Source organism: Bombina bombina, chromosome 1, assembly GCF_027579735.1.
Source record: "Bombina bombina isolate aBomBom1 chromosome 1, aBomBom1.pri, whole genome shotgun sequence".
Taxonomy (NCBI): Eukaryota; Metazoa; Chordata; class Amphibia; order Anura; family Bombinatoridae; genus Bombina; species Bombina bombina.
In genome coordinates, this window is record NC_069499.1 from 550,228,993 (window position 1) to 550,247,772 (window position 18,780).

Genomic DNA, 18,780 nt, shown 5'->3' on the forward strand with positions numbered 1-18,780 from the left:
CTGCCTAGAACTAAGCTATTTGTGTGTGGCGCAGGTCTAGAAACTGGAATTCAGGGCTACCCCAAATATATTTGTAACCCTGAGAGTTGTCTAGTGCCACAGACTCGCACATTTAAGCAACAGCTGTGCTGCTCTTATATAAAAACATCTGGGTTGCTACTGCTGTGTTAGTGTAGCTATTATCTAGTCTCTCACTTGGTAGCTCAGTTACATCCCTCCCACTAAAATCTGTACTAGGTGCACCATCTGAATGTTACCTTCTTCTCCCAGGCAGGACCTCAAAGGCAGTGGTGAGCCTGGGAAGCCACAACAGAGGTAAGTTAGTGAGCAAAAAGCTGTGGTGTGTAATAATAGACAGATAGGAGTAGGAGCTTAGTGGGCAAGCTCTTCATGCAATCTGGTGAAAGGGTGTGTCATTTTTATCTTAAAAAAAAAAGAAAAACATGTCCACTATTTTACACTATGAAACATCTGTACCAGTTCCATATTCCTCATCCCATACTTACTTATCTTCTCCATGCACATTGTGGGTTTTACCACTGTCGCTGCTGGGGGAAATGGACTGGCTATCACTAATATAAAGGGCACCATGTACTAAGCCGGGTAAGGACAAGATTCCCGTCTTGGGAATAATGTATGTCTGCTTCCCGGATGTATCATTATACACACTTATGTGTGTAATGCTGCCCCCTTCTCTCGTATGTTTGGGGAGATTCAGCTTTGCCAACTCAGAGCCTTTCACCTGCCCCTCAAGGGATCAAAAGCCGCCTATATACTGCTTAGTACAATGAGCCCAAAGACACCACACTGCAGTGCCCCCTCTTTTTTTTACACAAATGTTTTCAATAGGAAATAGCTTAGGACACAGATAAATAAACCATCCAGTCTTGTTATATTACTCTGATTATGCACACAAAGTAGAGGTATAATGTAGATCATTGGTTACTTTCCTGGAGGTTTTCTAAGTTCCTGTCTAAAATACCTTCTACATATCTTTTTCTAGATTTTGCAATGTTCTCTCTGCATAGAGCACTAGACATGTAAAACAGGCACTGCCCTACAAATTAAAGGGAAGCTGGCATTTTTGAGATTTAGGGGTGCTACAGTTAGAGATGTGGTGTACAGCAATGGGGTGTATAGCATCCCAGCCCCAGCACTTTTCTAGACGTTCTACCACAGGTGAGAAAATAAAAACACAGGAACATCCCATAATGTGAATCCTCCTGCACTCAAGGACCCACATTTGACAACATGTTTTGGTTCTTATGACTGAATTGTATATACAATAATTTAGACTTTATTCTTTTATACACACTTCATCTAAATAACATCAAATGACTTCACATTCAACATGTCCATATACATCCTTTTAAAAATCTACTCCTCCTTCTCCATGATTGTCAGAGAGACAGCAATTCAAATGTTATATTTTAAATATAATAAATATCCTACTTGCAAGTGTTTAATTTTGCATATGTAAATAATGGTAAAAAACAGTTAAGTGATTCAGTGCCAATAACACAAATGTCCATAAATGCACCCTCCGACTCCTTTAAAACACTTTTGCTGGCCCATCATTAACCTAATATATCTCTCTACTTCAGCTTGATTTGGAATATATCCTCTCCCAGAACTCACAGAAAATACAAAGATTTTTACACTCAGCTGTTTCAACTGCCCTCTGCTAACTTCACTGGCTTGCCTCTAGGATCAAACACGAAATTCTCACTCTGACATACAAAGCCCTCAACTGCACTGCTCCCCCCTATATCTCAGACCTTGTCTCCAGATACTCTCCCTCCCGTCCCCTTCGCTCTGCTCATGACCTCCTAATCTCCTCCTCTCTGGTTACCTCATCGCACTCCCATTTACAGGACTTCTCCAGACTGGCTCCCATCTTGTGGAACTCTCTGCCTCGCCCCACAAGACTCTCCCCTAGTTTTGAAAGCTTCAAGCGCTCCCTAAAGACTCTACTGTTCAGGGATGCATACAACCTATGCTAACCTTACTTTATACCAGTTCCACTGCTCCATTGCTATCCCCTGAACCCCCTTAAGTCCAGCTGTTTGTAGATCACCTTCTTAAGAGCTGACTACAACAGTGCAACTCTTGGCAGGGCCCTCTACCCATTTGATCCCTTTAATTGTTTTGTTGTACTACCCTCTGTTTACAGCGCTGCAGAATCTGTTGGCGCTCTACAAATAACCGATAATAATAATAATAATAATTCTATTTGTGTTTAGCCACCTACAGTAGAATAAATCTGAACTTTTTTTGATGGGTGCTGATGCCTAACTATGCAACATGATGTAAGATGCTGTATATTTCCTTGCAGGGATGATTTTATGGAAGATTTGCAGGAACAGATCTCCACGTTAACTGCAATGATTGAACAAGAGAGAAAAGACCATCAGGACATACAAAAAAAGGTTAGTTCACACATTTACATCTCAAGACATGGGTCTCTGGAGAGGTTCATAGCAAAGCAGAGGCCCTCCTCCCTGGAAACTTGCTCCTTCTATACAAGCAACACCTTGTTACTTTATATGCCAAGAAGCCACTATTTTTTAAATCATGTGCAGCTCATGTGTATTTTTTGCCTTCCCGTTGTAACAAGTTTTTGGGATACTAAATCCATCTCTTGATTTTCCCCTATTTGTGGATTGGCAACTTTTTTTTCCAACAAAGGGTCAGATGACGAATGGATTGCAAATGTTTGCATGCAAGCGATAAGGTGTTTATAGCAGGGGTTTGTGCTTATCGCTCATATTACGAGTTGAAAATAAACACGATTGCACTCAATAATGATTACCACAACTTTAAAGAGCTCTGGTTAACTGTTTTAAAACTAAAACGTTGCACAAAACGCATCAAAAATACATTACAAAATATAGTCATAACAACAAAACCATCTAATAAAAATTATTAAAAAGAAAATATTGTTTACCAAAAGTTATAAATGCTCAAAAACATGAGATCTAAAAACAAAGGCAGGAAAAGGCTTTAACACTGAGATACATACATATACATGTCTAAATATGTATATGTATGTATATAAAGGTTTGTCTATGAGTACATGTGTATATATATTTACAGACATATATACACATATAAACACATAAATACATACGGACATATATATAAGTGCATTGGAGCCCTTTGCAGTTAAGTAGCTGAAAACATAGAAAAAAACATTTATGCAGTATTCATTTTAATAAAGTGTTATAGAGGCCTATTTATCAAGCCGTCAACCGCAAATATGCTGGAATTACGCAGCGTAATTGTGGAGAGCCTGATTCCCCTTCGTTATCAAAGCCTACAGACCTGCAAAAGTAGAAATCTGTGACGTAACATACGATCCGCTGGTCTCAGTCCGACACAGATCAATGCTTACGTCACTACAGATGTTCCGAATGCAAATTCGGCCCTATCTGACTACTTTTGCTAGTTAACAAATGCCTACCAGGTACGCTCGCCACTATTCCGGCCCAGCGTACCTGGTTTTCAATCCGCCGCCCTGGAGGCGGCGGATGCCATAGGAATCAATGGGAGTCTGAAAGCAGCTAAAGTTCATGTTCGCTGCTGCCAGATATCCCATTGATTCCTATGGGAGAATAAAAGTTATGTTTACACCTAACACCCTAACATATACCCCGAGTCTAAACACCCCTAATCTGCCACCCTTACACCAACTACATTATACTTATTAACCCCTAAACTGCCGCCACCTACATAATGTTAATAACCCCTATCCCGCTGCTCCCGGAGCCCACCGCAACTAAATAAAGTTATTAACCCCTAAACCCTTGGCCTCCCACATCACTAGCACTTACTAAACCTATTAACCCCTAAACCACCAGCCCCCCACATCGCCATAAACTAAATTAAACTATTAACCCCTAAACCTAACAACCCGCTAACTTTATATTAAACTTTACAATTAAATTAAACTATATTAAACTATTAATTAACCTATTCTAACTATTATACTAAAATTACATTAAACAATATTCAACTATATTCAACTATTAATTAATCTACCCTAACTATTATACTAAAATTACATAAAACTATATTCAACTAATAATTAATCTACTCTAACTGTTATACTAAATTACATTAAACTACAAATTAAATTAAATATATTATATATTTAAACACCTAACCCTACTCAAATAATTTAAATCTACAATAAAAAATTACAAAGTTACAAAAAACTAAGTTACAAAAAAATAACAAACACTAAGTTACAAAAAAAATAAACACTGTTACACAAAATAAAAAAGAAATTATCAAATATTTTAACTAATTACACCTAATCTAAGAGCCCTATGAAAATAAAAAAGCCCCCCCCAATAAAAAAAACCCTAACCTACAATAAACTACAAATAGCCCTTAAAGGGACAGTCTACACCAGAATTTTTATTGTTTTAAAAGATAGATAATCCCTTTATTACCCAAATCCCAGTTTTGCATAACCAACACAGTTATAATAATATACTTTAAACCTCTGTGATTATCTTGTATCTAAGCCTCTGCAAACTGCCCCTTTTTTCAGTTCTTTTGACAGACTTGCAGTCTAGCCAATCAGTGCCTGCTCCCAGATAACTTCTCGTGCACGAGCACAGTGTTATCTATATGAAATACGTGAACTAACACCCTCTTGTGGTGAAAAACTGTTAAAATGCAATCTGAAAGAGGTGGGCTTCAAGGTCTAAGAAATTAGCATATGAACCTCCTAGGTTAAGCTTTCAACTAAGAATACCAAGAGAACAAAGCAAAATTGGTGATAAAAGTAAATTGGAAAATTGTTTAAAATTACATGCTCTATCTGAATCATGAAAGTTTATTTTGGCCTAGACTGTCCCTTTAAAAGGGCCTTTTGCGGGGTATTGCCCCAAAGAAATCTGCTCTTTTACCTGTAAAAAAAAAAAATACAAACACCCCCTCCGGCCGAAGTCTTCATCCAAGCCTGCAGAAGTCTTCACCCAGACGACATCTTCTATCTTCATCCATCCGGCATGGAGCGGCTCCATCTTCAAGACATCCGACCCGGAGCATTCTCTTCGTTCGACGTCTTCTTGAACAATGAATGTTCCTTTAAATGACGTCATCCAAGATGGCGTCCCGTAGATTCCGATTGGCTGATAGAATTCTATCAGCCAATCGGAATTAAGGTTGAAAATATCCGAATGGCTGTTGAAATCAGCCAATAGGATTGAGCTTTCATCCTATTGGCTGATCCAATCAGCCAATAGGTGTGAGATCGCATTGATGGAGCCGCTCCGCGCTGGATGGATGAAGATAGAAGATGCCGTCTGAGTGAAGACTTCTGCGGGCTTGGATGAAGACTTCGGCCGCTTGGATGAAGACTTCTGCCGGATTCGATGAGGACTTCTCCCGGCTTCTTTGAGGTTGGATGTCGGATCTTCAAAACTGTAAGTGGATCTTCAGGGGTTAGTGTTAGGTTTTTTTAAGGATTTATTGGGTGGGTTTTAGTTTTAGATTAGGGTTTGGGCTGCAATAGAGCTAAATGCCCTTTTAAGGGCAATGTCCATCCAAATTCCCTTTTCAGGGCAATGGGGAGCTTAGGTTTTTTTAGTTAGTTTTTTATTTGGGGGGGTTGGTTGTGTGGGTGGTGGGTTTTACTGTTGGGGGGTATTTGTATTTTTTATTTGCAGGTAAAAGAGCTGATTTCTTTGGGGCAATGCCCTGCAAAAGACCCTTTTAAGGGCTATTTGTAGTTTATTGTAGGTTAGGGTTTATTGTTTATTTTTGAGGGGCTTTTTTATTTTCATAGGGCTCTTAGATTAGATGTAATTAGTTTAAATATTTGATAATTTCTTTTTTATTTTGTGTAACTGTTTTTTTTTTTTTTGTAACTTAGTGTTTGTTATTTTTTGTAACTTAGTTGCTAGTTTTTTGTAACTTTGTAATTTTAATTGTAGATTTAAATTATTTGAGTAGGGTTAGGTGTTTAACCCCTTAATGACAGAGGACATACCAGGTACGTCATAGAAAAAACTTCCCTTAATGACAGTTGACGTACCTGGTACGTCCTCTGTTGTCTGAAGTGCTGGAAGCGATCATGATCGCTTCCAGCTGCTTACAAGGGATTGTAGTGATGACTCAATATTGAGGCATCACTACAATCCCCATTTCACATACCGATGCAGAAAGGGCCCCATCTGCATCAGCTATGTATGTTCACAAACTAGTTGGTGGGTGGGAGCTGCTTTTACAAATTATGCCCCTAGGTGTTGATTCCCCAACCGATCGTAGAATATCCTTCTTGTTTTACCCGGTGCGGCGGTTGCAGCGGGGGGGGGGGGGCAGGCAAAATATACAGGCAACTTGAAAATAAAAAGATCGATGTAGATGCAGGGGCATCTCTGTTTTTTAGTAAGGGATCTGGGAGGGGGAGGGATGTAGATTATTTAGGGGGGCCAGCTACACTACAGAAAACAAATATTTTATATTAAAAAAGTAAAAAAAAATATTTCTGCCAGTACTTAATATGGCGGTGACAATTGTGAGGTGGGGAGGGAAGAGAGCTGTTTGAGGGGGGTCAGGGGGGGATCAGGGGGTGGGATGTGTCAGGTGGGAGGCTGATCTCTACACTAAAGCTCAAAATTAACCCCACAAGCTACCTAATTAACCCCTTAACTGCTGGGCATATTACAAGTGTGGTGCGCAGCAGTATTTAACGGCCTTATTATTACCAAAAAGCAACACCAAAGCCATATATGTCTGCTATTTCTGAACAAAGGGGATCCCAGAGAAGCATTTACAACCATTTGTGCCATAATTGCACAAGCTGTTTGTAAATAATTTCAGGGAGAAACCTAAAATTTTGAAAAATGTAAGTTTTTTTTTTAATTTGATCGTATTTGGCGGTTAAATGGTGGCATGAAATATACCAAAATGGGCCTAGATCAATAATTTGGGTTGTCTACTACACTACACTAAAGCTAAAATTAAACCTAAAAGCTCCCTACAAGCTCCCTAATTAACCCCTTCACTGCTGGGCATAATACACGTGTGGTGTGCAGCGGCATTTAGGGGCCTTCTAATTACCAAAAAGCAACATCAAATCCATATAGGTCTGCTATTTCTGAATAAAGGGGATCCCAGAGAAGTATTTACAACCATTTATGCCATAATTGCACAAGTTGTTTGTAAATAAATTCAGCGAGAAACCTAAAGTTTGTGAAAAATATTGTGAAAAAGTCAACAATTTTTTTTATTTGATCGCATTTGGCGGTGAAATGGTGGCATGAAATATACCAAAATGGGCCTAGATAAATGCTTTGGGATGTCTTCTAAATATAAATATATACATGTCAATGGATATTCAGGGATTCCTGAAAGATATCAGTGTCCCAATGTAACTAGCGCTAATTTTGAAAAAAAGTGGTTTGGAAATAGCAAAGTGCTACTTGTATTTATGTCCCTATAACTTGCAAAAAAAGCAAAGAACATGTAAACATTGGGTATTTCTAAAGTCGGGACAAAATATAGAAACTATTTAGAATGGGTGTATTTTGGTGGTTGTAGATGTGTAACAGCTTTTGGGGGTAAAAGTTAGAAAAAGTGTGTGTTTTTTCAATTTTTTCCTCATATTTTATATTTTTTTTATAGTAAATTATAAGATATGATGAAAATAATGGTATCTTTAGAAAGTCCATTTAATGGCGAGAAAAACGGTATATAATATGTGTGGGTAAAGTAAATGAGTAAGAGGAAAATTACAGCTAAACACAAACACTGCAGAAATGTAAAAATAGCCATTGTCATTAAGGGTAAGAAAATTGAAAAATGGTCCGGTCATTAAGGGGTTAAATATATAATATATTTAATTTAATTTGTAGTTTAATGTAATTTAGTATAACAGTTAGGGTATATTATTATTAGTTGAATATAGTTTAATGTAATTTTAGTATAATAGTTAGGGTAGATTAATTAATAGTTGAATATAGTTTAATGTAATTTTAGTATAATAGTTAGGGTAGGTTAATTAATAGTTTAATATAGTTTAATTTAATTGTAAAGGTAAGTGGGGGGCTGGCGGTTTAGGGGTTAATAACTTTATTTAGTTGCGGTGGGCTCCGGGAGTGGCGGGATAGGGGTTAAGAACATAATGTAGGGGGCGGCGGTGTAGGGGGCGGCAGATTAGGGGTTAAGAACAAAATGTAGGTGGCGGCGGTGTAGGGGCGGCAGATTAGGGGTTAAGAACATAATGTGGTTGGCGGCAGTGTAGGGGGCGGCAGATTAGGGGTTAAGAACATAATGTATGTGGCGGTGGTGTAGGGGGCGGCAGATTAGGGGTTAAGAACATAATGTAGGTGGCGGCAGTGTAGGGGGCAGCAGATTAGGGGTTAAGAACATGATGTAGGTGGCGGCGGGGTCCCGGAGCGGCGGGATAGGGGTTAATAACTTTATTTAGTTGCGGTGGGCTCCGGGAGCAGCTGGATAGGGGTAAAACAGTTTAGTGGTGGTGTTTAGTGACAGGGTACAAATAAAGCTGTGAAAAAGCCGAATAGCAGCGAGATCGATGACTGTCAGTTAACAACAGTGCGGTGCTCATCGCCCCGTACTTGGTGCGCGGCTTTTGACAGCTTTTTATATAAATATTAGTGTGAGTGTATTGGTGCTGGCGAATGCAGCACAGTTGACGGCTTGATAAGTAGGCCTCATAGTATTTACTGTAAATATTTCACATTTCAATGTTCTGCACATAGCAAAACATGTTCTAAGTATTTATAAATAGATATTACTATATATATCTGTATGTATCTAAACCTATATATAATCAACTATATATATTATTTTATTTATAAAATATTTTACCAGGAAGGATACATTGAGATTTCTCTCGTTTTCTAGTAAGTCCTGGGTCCACAAAACATTGCATTGATACAATAGGGTACAATAAAATACAAAAGCTATAATGATACACGATAAATGCAAAATTTAACATAGATCAGGTAGGAAATATATAATCAACCATGACAGGTGCATTCTGTTTTGAGATATGCAGAGAGGGATCTCTTAAAGGATTTTAGGCTTGGGGAAGGTTTGAAATTGTGCGGGAGGTTGTTCCATAATTGTGGTGCTCTGTAGGAAAAGGAGGATCGAGCTGCTTTCTTTTTGTATTGAGGCAAGCTAAATAATGTGCTGGTACTGGATCTGAGGTTATAGGAGGTGGGAATAGCCGGGGAGAGCATTCTGCTCAGGTAGGGTGGGAGCTTCCCAGAAAAGCTCTTAAATACAAGGCTGGAAAGATGGAGGGTGCGTCTGGATTCCAGCGACAGCCAGTTTAGTTCTTTTAGCATGTCACAATGGTGGGTCCTGTAGTTACATTGTAGCGCAAAGCGGCAGAACGAGTTATACAATGTATTAAGTTTATTAAGGTGAGTTTGCGGTGCAGGTGCATATACTACATCACCATAATCAATGATTGGCATTGGCATTTACTGTAGAATCTTTTCCTTTACTGTAGGGCTGAGGCAGGATTTGTTTCTGTACAGGGCACCTAGTTTTGGATAAAGTTTAGATGCAAGTTTTTCTATGTGGAGGCCAAAAGATAGATTGGGGTCTAACAACATACCCAAGTATGTGAAAGAGTAGAATGCAGTCAGTGTGCAATCTGATTTTGTTTTGATGCATAGATGGGAATTTTGTAATTTGTGTAAATTAGTTCCCGTTCCAAAGATCATTGTGACAGTTTTGTTAGTGTTTAGGAAGAGTTTGTTTTTTGAGATCCACTTTTCTACCTCTGTAAACTGGTCTTGGAGCACTGCTTCAAGCTGCGGCAGATCGGATTTGTTTGCATAAATTACAGTGTCGTCTGCGTACATGTGTACAGTTGAGGATTTGCAGACATTAGGCAGATCATTTATAAATATAGTGAATAGTAGGGGGCCGAGAATGGAACCTTGGGGAACACCACACGTGACTGGGAGAGGGAGGGAGTCCCTGTCAGAAATGGAGACATACTGTGATTGATCCGATACATATGATCTAAACCAGGTTAACGGACGATCAGCAGTACCAGAGTTTTTTAGTTTGAGCAGTAGTATGTCGTGGTCTACTGTGTCAAAGGCCTTTGCAAAATCAAGGAAAATAGCTCCACTTAGGTCTCCTTTTTCAATGCCAGTTTGGATGTTGTTGCAAACTTTTAGGAGGGCAGTTGTAGTGGAGTGATTCGGGCGAAAAACTGTTTGAACAGGGGTCAAATAGTTAGATTGTTGATAATACTCACATAATTGCATATGGATGCATTTTTCTAAGATTTTTGACAATACTGGGAGCAATAATATTGGACAATAGTTAGAAACCAAGGTTATCTCACCACTTTTATGGATAGGCACTACTCTTGTAGTCTTCCAAAGTTTGGCTATGTATCCAGCCACCAAGGATTGGTTAAAGGGACAGTCTACACCAGAATTTTTATTGTTTTAAAAGATAGATAATACCTTTATTACCCATTCCCCAATTTTGCATAACCAACACAGTTATATTAATATACTTTTAACCTCTGTGATTATCTTGTATCTAAGCCTCTGCAAACTGCCTCTTTATTTCAGTTCTTTTGACAGACTTGCAGTTTAGCCGATCAGTGCCTGCTCCCGGATAACTTCACGTGCACGAGCAAAGTGTTATCTATATGAAATACGTGAACTAACACCCTCTAGTGGTGAAAAACAGTTAAAATGCATTCTGAAAAGAGGTGGCCTTCAAGGTCTAAGAAATTAGCATATGAACCTCCTAGGTTAAGCTTTCAACTAAGAATACCCAGAGAACAAAGCAAAATTGGTGATAAAAGTAAATTGGAAAATTGTTTAAAATTACATGCTCTATCTGAATCATGAAAGTTTATTTTGGCCTAGACTGTCCCTTTAATTAGGGTTGGTACAGGTTTAGCAATTGCCGGCGCACTGAGCTTCAACAGCATTGCTGGGATTTGATCAGGTCCACACTGGTTTTTCATTTTTAGATTATTAAGGTGTTTGTTTATGACATTGATGGGTACAGGTCTAAAATTGAACTTCTCTATATTGGGTCTTTGCAGATTTAGTGGGGCCTGATCCACATTTGTAGTTTCAGGATGTGTTTCATGTATTAGTTTGTGAATTAGGATGTTGGAGCATATGACAAAATAATTGTTAAAGGCATTTGCTACTTCTAAAGGAAGTTGCAGGGTTTGGTTGTCCACTTTGACAGTGGAGGGTTGGGAGTGGATTGGTGGAGTTTGTAAGTTATTTATGACTTTCCAAAACTTTCTAGGGTTTGATATGTTATTGTTCAGATTTTGGCCAATTTTGTTTGTTTAGTGCATATATTTCGCCATTTTCTATATACACAGTGATCGTTCATAGAACCATTATGCTTGAACTTTGACCACAATGAATCCCGAAACTGGTACATTTGAATGAGGTCAGCTGTGACCAATTCAAATGTGCTCCTTTTACTCTCACCTTATGCAGAGGGGCATCGGCATGCAAATTCCAAACTTGTAGGAGATCAGACTGAAAGAATTCAACGGCAGAGTCTAAATCTAGGATTAGGTTTACTCTGTGCCAGGGGATGTTCTTGATGTCATTTATAAATGATTGAAGATTAACTTTTTTGAAGGATCTGGTGATTTTAACCTTGGGAGAGGATTTAGTAGCCTTTATTTTGCGCACAGACATATATACATATACACCAATTCAAATGTGCTCCTTTTACTCTCACCTTACGCAGCGGGGCATATATAGGTAAAGATATATATTATACCACAAATCCATTATATATATATATATATATATATATATATTTCTGAATAAATAGAACATATTCTGCTATGTGCAGAACAATGGAATGGGAAATATTCATATTTTTATGTCGGGTTAGCACACGTGAGAATATGCGATTGTGTGCACGAGAGAAAGGTGTTAGTTTTTTCCACTTTTTTTTCTCCATTGACTTCTATGGGGGAATACATAAACGCGCACGCAATATTCTAAGCAGCTTACTTTCAACTCATAATACGAGCGCAACCCGATGAGCGCAAAAAGCTTACTTTTATCACAGTTAAAGTTTGAGCTGAGCTTTAATTAGCGCTCTCAACTTGTGATCTGGCACAAAATGTTCTAAAGCTGTGTTCATCTTATATTGTGCTCTACATAATACTCAGTATCAAGTGGAAAAAAATATTTTTTGAAGAGGGTGGGTTTGCTGAAAATGAGTAAAACTAGCTTATTTTATCTGACCAAGCTAAACATGTTACTTAGCTGCCTAAATTCATAGATGCAAATGGTGAAAGACAGCACCTCTCTTTTCCTTTCTGGGGCACAGGAAAGGGTTAGCCAAACCCCAATATGTATTCAAAATAAGTAGTTTTCCAGCCTCCAGTCAAGTTAAAAAGACCTTTATTAATTTTTACAGGGTCCATTATAACAACCAACAACGTTTCAAACCTATTCCAGGTTCTTAATCATGTCTATTGAGTAGTGTACAGGTGTGTCTTTTATACCTGTGCAATCTTCTATCAATTTGCACTATAGTGCCATCTTGTGGTTAAAATTTAAAATTACATGTGATAAATAAGTTTTTAGATTTATTAATTTTTATTCTTTTCCTAAGGATTAGAATGTAATTCTCTAACTCCTTATATTTATCACATGAAATATTAAAACCAAATTATAATATATACAATTAAAACCCATACACATAATAGTATCAGAATCAATATGCTACTACAGATATGTGCTACAATTTTTAGAAAAATAATGACCATTCAAAATCTTTGTTCAGACCTTCAGGTATCATTGTATTTAATTTATTTATCCAATACATCTCCCTTCTTTTAAGCATTTGGTCCCTGTCACCTCCCCTCCTGGGTCTGTCAACTTGTTCAATTACTTGAAATCTAAGTTGACTGATGTTATGACCCATGGAGAGGAAGTGACAGGAAACAGGAGCTTCCAGATTTTTATTCCTGATGTTAGACTTATGTTCGGTGATTCTAGTTCTTACTTCCCTACTTGTTTCACCTATATAAATTCTTGCACACGGACACTTGATGAGATATATAGCGTATGTGCTTCTGCATGTCAAATATTTCTTTATTGGATATTTGGTTCCCTTAATGGGATGAAAAAATTCCTTCCCTTTTATTATTGAACTGCAGTGGCTACAATGTAAGCAAGGGTAACAACCCCTATTATCTGAACCTATTGTTGTTTGTAGATTTTTCTTTTTGCTACCTATATCTGCCCTTACCAATAAGTCTCTCAAATTTTTCGATTTTTTGTAAGCTACCATAGGTATGTTTTTAAATTCATCAACTTGGGGATTACAGTCTTTCAATATGTGCCAGTGTTTATTTATAATGTGTGATATCTTTGTTCCTAAAGAATTATATTGCGTGACAAATATCATTCTGTTTTCTTGTGTCTCCTTTTTTATATTATCTTTCTGATTTTTGCAGTGTTCCAATTGTTTTGTGATTAATTCTTCTGGATACCCTCTTCTTTTGAATTTTTCTGCCATTTCTGTTAGTCTAATGTTACATTTCCTTTCGTCAGTTACTATTCTTTTTACTCTTTTAAATTGGCCTTGGGGTATTGCTTCTATCGTTTTTTTTTTAATGAAAACTGTCATATTGTAATACTTTATTTTTGTCTGTTGGTTTTACATATAGATCGGTTTTCAAAAAACCTTGTTCTTTATACACAAAAGTGTCTAAGAAGGCTACTCCTGTTTCCTCCATGTTGAGTGTGAATGTGAGACCAGCAACAGATGTATTGAGATGTTGTACAAATTGCAATGTTGGAGTGACACTGGTTGTCAGGCACAACTAAGAAAGAAAAAATGTGTGCAGCTTAGTTATTTGGACCACAACTGCTGGAATGAAAAAACAATAAAAATTGTATGGTTGTTTGCAACAGAGTGAAAAGGTAAAACAAAATTTAGGAATTAGGCAGCTATGTAAAACCTTATTCCTTATTGCAAAGTTTTAGTATACAGGCAGTAATTGAGCATATTCCCTATGGCTGCCACATGTGTCTAGGTAGTCACTGTGAGAAAGTAAATGCAGCAGGGGTATGCTCAGATAAACCTGAGATTTTAACATTAATAAAGGTAAAAAATAAATAAGCAAGGAAAAAATGGTACTATGATCATAGAAAAAATAAGCAATTGCTATTGTGAACAGAGTTACGGTAAAACAGCAGAATATGAGGGAATGAACTAAAAGTCACAGAAAATAACAGCAGCAACTGAGATACTAATCTTAGAGTATAGCAGCAAAGTAAAAATTCAGAGACTGGCTTACCGCTAACAGAACTGTTATAATGATAGTTGCAAACACCGGGTTGTAATGGCGACTTGCCAGAGGGAGCAGGGAAGCTCAGTAGCAGCTGGCTGATGACGTCACAGCATGAGGAAGCGGAGCTCTGTGAAAGGTGAATCCCAAGGCCGGTGAGCTGCAGGGGAAACTGAGTTAGAGGTAAAGGTAGGAATGAGGCTTTTGAAATAGCTGAATCTTCTGAGGGAGAAGCAGGCAGGAAGGAGAGGATGACAACAGAAATCCAGTTAGGTGGAGTAGAGGAATCCAACAAACAGAAGTAGTATGATAAATCTCACAGAGAGCAGGCTCAGGTTAAGGTTTAAGACAAACTTCAATACTAAGCAATGTGAAAATGCTGGGAGGGGCCTTAAATAGGCTGATGTTAATGGGAGCAGGATGCTTTAAAGGGACAGTGCAGAGAATAAGTATGCCATTATCCTGACAGAATCCCCCCTCCAAGGAGCCACTCCAGAGGCTCAAGGCCCAGGACGATCCGGATGTCTCTGGTGGAAATGAGATATCAAACGAGGAGCGGATATGTTGGTAGCTGGTTCCCAGGAATCATCATCTATAGAGAAACCCTTCCAACGAACAAGATATTCAATACGTCCCCTGCGGAAACGGGAATCCAGGATTGAGTGAACTTCATACTCCATTTCAGGGTCGAGAGAAATAGGTGGAAGAGACGTTTGTAAAGAGAAATCCCTGAGATCCTTATAGGGTTTGAGAAGGGATACATGGAATGTGGGATGAACCCTTAAATTATCGGGTAATTTAAGCCGGACAGCATTGGCATTAATGACGAGTTCAACAGGGTATGGACCAATGAACAACGGAGAAAGTTTTTTCGAAGGGGTTTTCAAACTTAGGTGTTTGGTGGATAGCCAGACGAGATCACCTTTTGTGTAGACAGGAGGCGGAGTTCTGCGGCGATCATAATACTGTTTCTGGAGTTGTTTTGCTGCTATGATGTTGGACTCGATGGTTTTAAAGTTGGAAGAGATGGAATCAGACAAATCTGATATACTAGATACTGGAACGGTAGAAGATGGTAGGATGTGAAACTTGGGGTGAAAACCGTAGTTTGCGAAGAAGGGAGTTTGACCAGTAGTGGAATGAATAGTGTTGTTGTAACAAAATTCAGCGTAATGCAGGAAGTCACTCCAAAGATGTTGTTGAGAGGAACAGAAGAGTCTTAAAAATTGTTCCAACCACTGGTTACAACGTTCAGTTTGACCATTACATTGCGGGTGGTAAGCAGTAGTTAACTTTCTCTCAACAGATAAAGTTTTACAGAAATGGTACCATAGTCTGCTAGAAAATTGACTGCCACGATCACTGAGGATTGAAGTGGGAAGTCCATGATACTTAACAATATGTTTGAGAAGCAAATGAACTGTCTCCAAAGCGGTAGGAAGTTTGGAGAAGGGGATGAAATGGCACATCTTTGTGAAGAGATCTACAACGACAAGGATGGTGGTATTCTTTGAAGAGACTGGCAAATCTACAATAAAGTCTAAAGCAATCTCAGACCATGGATTCTTTGGAGTAGGCAAAGGCAAAAGCAACCCATAGGGAGAGTGTTTATCCCTTTTTGAAATGGTACAATTAAGACAAGAGTTTACATAGTCCTTAACTTGAGTTGCCATATGAGGCCACCAGTAATCTCTTTTTACTAGATCGAGAGTTTTATGGATACCTGGATGACCAGCTAGAGGTGAATCATGTACAGATTGAAGGAGAATGAGTCTGAGGGAAGGTGGAACATATATCTTTGAATCATGAGAATAAAGTCCTTGAGTATTAAGTTGAAGAAGGTGTGATGGCTTTGTAGAGTCGGCCAACTGTTCCTTTTTAAGGTTAGATGAGACTTCGAGAGTAAAAGAAATGAAGTTTTCTTTTGGTATGATGGATTGGTCGGTCGTTTGATGTGGAAGACTTGTGGGTAACCGGGATAGTGCGTCAGCTTTTTGGTTCTTTCCAGCAGGATGGTATGTGATGAGGAAATTAAAACGAGAGAAAAAGAGATTCCAGCGAACCTGTCTTGCTGACAAGGTTCTAGTGGCCTTCAAGTACTGCAGGTTCCTATGATCTGTATAGATGAGTGTAGGAATGGAAGTACCTTCAAGGAGGTGTCGCCAGTGTTCCAGGGAGAGTTTTATGGCTAAGAGTTCTTTGTCACCAATAGGATAGTTTTGTTCCGCACTATTCAAAGTCTTGGAGTAAAAAGCCACAGGATGTAACGGTTTTGACAAGTTTTCTCTTTGGGAGAGAACAGCGCCAATAGCAGAATTTGAGGCGTCCACCTCAAGAACAAATTGTAGATTAGGGTCAGGAAAACGGAGTATTGGTGCTGAAGTGAACTTTTGTTTGAACAAATCAAAAGCGGATTGTGCTTCTTTAGTCCACCTGAAATGTGAATTATTTTTTGTTAGAACAGTTAAAGGAAGAGCAAGTTTGGAGAAATTTTTAATAAATTTGCGGTAGAAATTCGCAAAACCCATGAAGGACTGAACTTGACGTTTAGTTGTTGGTATGGGCCAATTTAAAACTGCATCAACCTTTTTTTGTTCCATATGGATACCTGAAGGAGAAATTTCATATCCCAGAAAGGATATGGTCTGTGAATTGAACAGGCATTTCTCAGCCTTAGCATACAAGTGGTTACCTCTGAGCCTTGATAAAACTTGTCTAACATGGGAAATGTGTTCCTGATAGGTCTTGGAATAAATTAAAATATCATCCAGATAGATGACAATAAAGACATCTAATATGTCCCTAAAAATGTCATTAATTAAGTGCTGGAAAGTTGCGGGCGCGTTGCAGAGCCCAAAAGGCATCACGACGTATTCGAACAATCCGTATCTTGTTCGAAACGCTGTGAGCCACTCATCTCCAGATCTAATTCGGATGAGATTATAGGCTCCTCTTAAGTCCAATTTTGTGAAAAATTTTGCTCCCTCCAACCTTTCAATTAACTCCGGGATGAGGGGTAAAGGATATCTGTTTTTTACTGTAATTTTATTTAGTTGTCTGTAGTCTACGATTGGCCTCAATGAGCCATCCTTATTTTTAACAAAAAAAATCCCAGCACTAGCTGGAGAGGTGGAGGGACGGATGAAACCTTTCCTTAGATTTTCATCTAAGTAAGATTTAAGGTGTGTTAACTCAGGGTTTGAGAGTGGGTAAATATGACCCGTGGGGATCTCAGAGCCAGGTATGATCTCAATAGGACAATCATACTTCCTGTGAGGAGGAAGATTGTCGCACTGGGTTTTGCTGAATACATCTGCATAATCCTTATAAACCTCAGGAATTTGAATTGTCTCATTGGATTCAGTGGTTTGCAAAATAGTAGCTGGGAAACAAGTAGTAGAGCAGAATGTAGAATTAAATGTGACTGTTGAGGTAGACCAATTTACTTCAGGATTATGAATTCGGAGCCAGTTTATACCGAGAACTATGGGTGAAATAGGGGATGATATTACATCAAATGACATATACTCCCTATGGTGGTCTGGGGTAACAACAAGTAAGGGTATTGTTTGATATTTAACTGGACCTGATGTGATTGGATTACCATCTATTCCACGTAATAACACAGGAGACCTTTTTTGCACAAGTGGAATTTTATTGAATTTAGTGAATACAGTATCTATGTAGGAGGCTGTAGCTCCTGAGTCAATAATCGCGGGAGCGTTGATTCGATGTGACTCCCACTGTAAAAGAAGAGATAAATTTAGGTAAGGGAGAGCATGATCCTGAGTGGTACAACAAAAAGGTTCTTTATACATCTTACCCTTGTTTTGTTTCAGGAGGGAAGGACAGTCCCTGACAGTGTGTTTGTCTGAAGCACAGTATAAGCAGAGGTTATTAGCCCTTCGTCGGATCTTCTCCTCAGGGGTTAATGGTCCCTTTATAAAACCTATATCCATAGGTTCAGCAGTTGATTTGCTGGGGCTGGGTGTATTTTGTTTCTTTGCAGGATATTCATGAAATGATCTCTCCTGCTGTCTCTCTCTCAGTCTTCTGTCTATAGTTATGCTAAGTGACATTAAAGCCTCAAGAGTATGTGGTAGTTCAGATCTAGACAATTCATCCTTAATTCCTTCTGAAAGGCCTAATCTAAACTGATTTCTCAGTGAAAGGTCATTCCATTGAGTGTCATTCGCCCATTTTTTAAATTCGGCAATGTAATCCTCAACTACTCTTTTCTTTTGTTTCAAGCCTAGCATTGCAGTTTCAGCAGTAAGCTGTTTATATGGATCCTCATATAGCTGACCCATAGCAGAAAAAAAACTTTCCAACGAATTAAGTATATCATCGTTATTCTCAAAGTAAGTGTTGGCCCATGTGCGGGGCTCACCTCTCAAATAGGATATAACTGTGAGTACCCTTGCTCTATCAGTGGGATAGGTATGAGGTTTAAGGGAGAACATAAG

General features: G+C 38.5%; 1 long non-coding RNA gene across 1 annotated transcript; it reads right to left on the reverse strand.

The window, feature by feature from the left end:
- Positions 1 to 17,948: 17,948 nt before the first annotated feature.
- Positions 17,949 to 18,424, reverse strand: LOC128638818 (uncharacterized). Its single transcript, XR_008399124.1, has 2 exons — positions 18,138 to 18,424; positions 17,949 to 18,057 (listed from the first exon to the last, which is right to left on the reverse strand). It is a non-coding gene; the product is annotated as an uncharacterized LOC128638818 (long non-coding RNA).
- Between the last annotated feature and the right edge of the window lie 356 nt (positions 18,425 to 18,780).